Raw genomic sequence first — 5,565 nt, 5'->3', positions numbered from 1 at the left:
TGGAGTGTTGTTATGTATGTAAACTTGTATATACCTTGTATGGCCACAGAAAGCTCATCCCCTGGAGGTCCAAGGGATCCCACAATCCCTTGGGAGCACAGGTACTTAAGGAGGCCTCACAGGCTGGAGAGGCACTCTGGAGACCTGCAATAAAAGACTAAGGTCACACTTTACTTTGAGCTCACAGTATCCAGTCAGACTTTTATTTATATATAACAGGTTGGTTATTGATTTGGAGGTAGGAGACGGAGGGGCCAAAATTGTCCACCGCCCGAAACTGGTTTCGATGTGTTCTGGTTGCCCCAATGCCTCGGGCAGCCTAACCGTAGAAATTCAGCACTTCGGGGATTTTTTTGGAACGGGGTGGAAGTGGCCTCTTCTTTGGGGCAGAAGTGCGGGTGGGGCAGAGTAGCCGAGACTGTCAGTAATCAGCGCCGTGCTGGCGCATCACAACGTCTCTCCTCTTCAATTATAGGGGAGGGCCACTGTGAACTCTGCAGCCACTTTAGTGGCAAACACTGGGCCACCAGGGAGGGTTTTGGCCGGGCCAACGACCTGGCACCCAAGAGAGGGTGCTAAGCTGCTTGTTGGCGGCCCCACCGAACCCGCGGCCATAATTGTTGGCCCGACCTGGCAGTCGGCGAACAAAATAAAATAACATGGCGGCCACAACAGTGCGCCCTCCCCTATAAGGGCGGCCGCACTACCATGCCTCCCTGGCAAAAATTGTCGGTGGCACCGATCGGCGGTGGGGCCGCTCCTGTGGGGCAATTCCGGGAAAGGGGCAATTTCCCGAGTGGCAATTTTGTGAAGGGTACCCGCCAGTCGGTAAGAGGTCGGCGCGTGCATGCCGTGGTGGGAAAATGGGTGGAGCGTTCCCAGACACCGCTCCAAAACTGAGGAAAGGCAATTTCCAAAATGGCGGCCCTTCCGCAGAGACTCGGTGGCTATTCCGCGCCGTCTCGAGGCCACCACTTTCAGGCAGCCAGAGGCCTTATCAGAAGGAGCAATTTCGATCCCAGAGACTAGAGATAAAGGGTCTGAAATTCAGGGTCCCGGGAAGGATCGTTATCGCGGGTTTTCGGCAGCCATTTGGCAAAACCGACTGGTCACCGCATTCTGGTCAATTGGCCCCCTCAACGCATATTCAGCGCGAGGGTGGTTTTGGGCGGTGTGCACTTCCGCTTCAAGTCGCCAACTTCCGCTGCGGTATGTGGCTTGCGTGTCATCAGGGTGCGCGCTGCTGATACGCGGCCCGTCACCCAAATTCACCATAAAAAATTGAGGGTTTTTTTCCACAGTGCCCCCGCCAGCTTTTTGGGTCAGAGCACTTTGCCGTGTTACTCGACACTGCTGGAAGAGGAGAACGGAGGATTACTGCTATTGGGTATTTTTGGCCATAACCTTTGCTATTGTATTTTATGCTTTTGTTAAAGCTGCAAGTACTGTTCATAAGTTTTGGAGAGTTTTGAAGACTTTTTAGTGGAGGCCTGTAGGCCTCATTCTATAAAATTTTTTTTTTTATCCAATTTCGTTCCAGATCAACTCTAACGCCAAAGATCACTTTGCGCCAATGTGTTTGATCTTAGGCCAAAAGGCCGAGAGGCGAAGTTGCACCGTTCCTGGAAATATTGCAATACCAGGTCGGTGCATGGAGTGGACGGAGCATGCCCCTAATCCAGCTCCCTGTCCAAAAATCAATTCAATATCATGTCCCCATAGGGGATATTAAACTGATAAGAACAGATACTACACTTGATCATAGCCAAAAGGCCGAGATTTTTTTTTTTTTTTTTTATTCGTAGCCAATCGTTCCAATTCTTTGTCAAATCACAAACGCCAGAGGTCACCTTGCACACGCCAAGGATCACTCTGCGCCAATGCTCTTAGCCAAAAGGCCTAGAGCCACTGCACCGTTCCTGGAAGTACTGCAATACCAGGTTCGTGCCATGGAGGTGGGTGTGTGCCCCCCACTCACCTCCGTGGAGGTGGATGGGTCAAGCCACCCCACCCACCTCCTGTTTCCAAAAAAGCAAGCATATACCTTCCTGATCCAGGGAGAACCACCCGGAGGTCATGGTGGCTGGTCAGGTCAGTTATGCATGATCTTAGCCAAAAGGCCGAGATTGCTCCACAGAGGCTTGCTTGTGAGGGTGCAGCCTTCACACAGAATGGGCTCGGTGTTGGCAGGGGGACGCGTTGTACACCTTTTCAGATATAGGGCGGCACGCAGGAGAAGGCAGCGCTGTCAACAACGGGCACAGAGGCAGCAGGCAAGGCTGCCCAACAGAGAGAAGGGCCTGCAGATGGCCGCAGACCTCCACGTAAAGAGGGTGGCCAGGAGGGAGATGGTGTGAGGAGGAGGGTCAGGTACGCTGACCCCCCCGCATCACATATTGGGCCAGGAGCCTTGCCAGCAACAGCCTGCAGAGGCACTTGAACATGAGGAGGAACAGGGAGAAGGTGATCGGCCAGCTGCCATGGGAGGTGGCCAACACAGACCTGGGGGAAGGAGGCCCTACCGTCAAAGGGTCTACAGATGTCAATTCTCCTTCCTGGAGCTCAGTGATGAGCAATGCTTGCGAAGGCTCAGATTTAGAAAGGACATACTGAGGGAGCTGTGCAATGTCCTGCGCCAAGACAAGCCTCACACAAGGCTCAGGACCACTGTGACCGTTGAGACCAAGGTCACCATAGGTCAGAACTTTTATGCTATGGGGTCTTTCCAGTCTGCGACTGCAGACGTCGCCAACATCTCCCAATTCTCTGCCCATCGCGCCATCCATCAGGTCACCGATGCTCTGTATAGGAGAAGAGTGGACTATATCTCATTCCCAATGAGCAGGAAGAAGCAGGTGGAGCGGCAGGCCGGATTTGTCCGGATTGCTGGAATCCCCAGGGTGCAGGTTACCAACGACTGCACACACATTAGCCTGAGGGTGCCACAACACCATCCCAAACTTTTCAATAGGAAGGGATTCCACTCCCTCAATGTGCAGCTGGTGTGTGACCACCAGTGTAGGATCCTGGCAGTTGATGCCAGGTATCCAGGCAGCAGCCATGATTCATTCATTCTGTGCCAGACCAGTGTGCCTGCCCTCTTCACTGGGCCAAATCAGGATTGTGGATGGATGCTTGGCGACAAGGGATATCCCCTGTCCACTTGGCTGCTCAATCCACTGCGGAACACCAGGACAGCGCTAGAGCATGCCGACAATGATGCTCATTCTGGCACCAGATGCATCATCGAGCACTGCATTGGGATCCTCAAACAGAGGTTCCGTTGCCTGGACCGGTCTGGTGCCACCTTGCAGTACTCTCCTGAACGGGTCTCCATATTTGTGGTGCTGCACAACATGGCCCTCATGAGCGGCCAGCCGCTGGAGGTCGAGCTAAGGCCAAAGCTGGTCAAGGGCGTCCAAGAAGGACATCTGCAGCTTTCGCACAAGTAATACAGCAGCCTTCCCAGACCATGATGAGGAGGAGATACCAGAGGAGGAGGCGCAGGAGGAGAAGGAGGATTCCAGTCACCACACAGCCAGGAGGCATTGTCGCCATCGCAACCCTGCAAGGGAGGTGCAGACACGCCTCATTGCTGCTCGATTCACATAATCTCATCCCCACTTGACCCTTCAGTTTCCCTATTTTCCATGGCCAACCCAATGAGTGCCTTCACACAGAATTGCCCACTCTCAAATAAAATACCTGCCCAGATATACATGCAAATAATAAAGATTTATGACATGACCCAAGTCAATGCAAAAAGACAACAGAACAAAACACAGTTCAAGAAACTTACACATCTCTTTATAACAGGTGTGCCTATCCTGCTACTACGCCTAAGTGTCACCCCTGTGGCTGCAACATGGGTCTGGGCAGGCTGCTGTGTTTCTTGTGTGGAAACTGCAGATGTCCTTCTCGGACACCCTCGACCAGCTTGGAAGGGCCGGGTGCAGACTGGGCAGGACCCTCCTGGGAAGGTTCGGTTTGGCTTGGCTTGGATGAGGTCATGCGTGGAGGCATTGGCGGAGTAGCAGGTCTGGGGGCAGGAATGTTGTGATCCTGAGAGAGCACATCATCAGGATCCTGGTCCGAGGAGCCTGAGTCACTCACCGGGGGCGGCACATTACCACCAGCACCAAGCTGAGGGAGGTCAGGTCGGTGGTGTGGTGTGACACCGGAAGGTCCCCCGTGGCCCATGTTGGACCCAACCGCGAACGCAACAGTGAGGTGTCGGGAGGCATCCGGCTGAGACTGCATGAGAGCAGCCAGAGTCTCAAATCCACTAGAGATGGCTGCAGTTGGACACTCCATTGCAGCAGTTTGATGCTCCATGGCAGCAGTAAGATGCTCCGTGGCCTATTGCCCAGAGAGCATAAGAGTATTCTGAGCTTCCAGGGCCGCGGCCATCCTCTCCAATCCAGCACCGATGCGCTCGTTCCCTCGCATCTGTGCTGAAATGGCAGCTGCCACATCACCTGCAGGTTGCAGCATCACAGCTGGATCCACACGGTCAGTCTAGGAATCCACCATCGCCTGCAAACTGGCAATGATGGGCTTAATGGTGTGCATAAAGCTGTCGACAATGCGGGAGGCAGACTGCTCCACACTCCTGACCACTTCCGACAGCCTCTCTGGCACCCCTGTCAGTGCCCCCAACATCTGCGAATGTATGGCCTCCACCCTTCTTTCGTAAGCCGCAACTTCAGTGGCATCGTCTGAGTCCCCGTCGGCAGAACTCCGATGTGGACTCGCCCCCAGGAGAGATGGCACCTGAGGTTGCCTTGCCCCATCACCATGCTGCAGCCTGCTTGGCCCCGGTGCAACACTCAGTGCAGACCCCTGTACTACGTCAACTATATCAGACCGCGCACTCCCAGTATCTGAACTGGCACGTCTGGGTGGAAGCAGTGATGGTGCCATCAGTGTCCTCCTCTTCCTCTTCCTCATCAGTCACATCCCCAAAAGATGCAGTGCGCTCGACACTGTCACCAGGGCTTGACCCCTCAATGTTGTTACTGCTGTGACTTGACATGTCTGGTGTGATGTTGTGAAGGGTCACATCCAGGCCTTTAGCTGGTCTGCGAGGTCTTCCCTCACTCCCCACTGTGCTGGGTGTGCTCGCACTCGGTCCTGGTGTTCGGTCACTGCCTCCAGCTGGTCTGTGAGGCCTTTCCTCACTCTCCACTGTGCTGGGTGTGCTCGCACTCGGTCTTGGGGTTGTGTCACTGCCTCCAGCTGGTCTGTGAGGCCTTTCCTCACTTCCCACTGTGCTGGGTGTGCTGCCAGTGCTGCCACTTGGTGTCTCAGCTGCAAGCATAAATGGGAGAAGGGCTGCCGTGAGGGGGAGGTGGGGGATTGACGGATGGAGCCTGCAAATAGTAGACTTCCAGAAGGAAAGGCACAGTAGGCGCTGGTGCATTCAGGTAGAGAGTTCATTAAAGGACGGCTTCACTTATCCATGCTGCCCACATTGGCGTCGCCAGTACCGCAGGCCACAGGGGGCATATCATCTGCAAGCATAAATGGGAGAAGGGCTGCTGTGAGGGGGAGGTAAGGGATTGA

The 5,565-nt window shown here is 54.3% G+C and overlaps 2 pseudogenes; both read right to left on the bottom strand.

Moving 5' to 3' along the window:
• Positions 1–1,606: 1,606 nt before the first annotated feature.
• Positions 1,607–1,782, bottom strand: LOC139251387 (U2 spliceosomal RNA; annotated as a pseudogene).
• Positions 1,783–1,903: 121 nt separating this feature from the next.
• LOC139252499 (U2 spliceosomal RNA) lies at positions 1,904–2,129 on the bottom strand (annotated as a pseudogene).
• Between the last annotated feature and the right edge of the window lie 3,436 nt (positions 2,130–5,565).

The sequence above is a fragment of the Pristiophorus japonicus genome, chromosome 2, assembly GCF_044704955.1.
Source record: "Pristiophorus japonicus isolate sPriJap1 chromosome 2, sPriJap1.hap1, whole genome shotgun sequence".
Lineage (NCBI taxonomy): Eukaryota > Metazoa > Chordata > Chondrichthyes > Pristiophoridae > Pristiophorus > Pristiophorus japonicus.
This window is presented reverse-complemented; position numbering and strand designations above follow the sequence as displayed.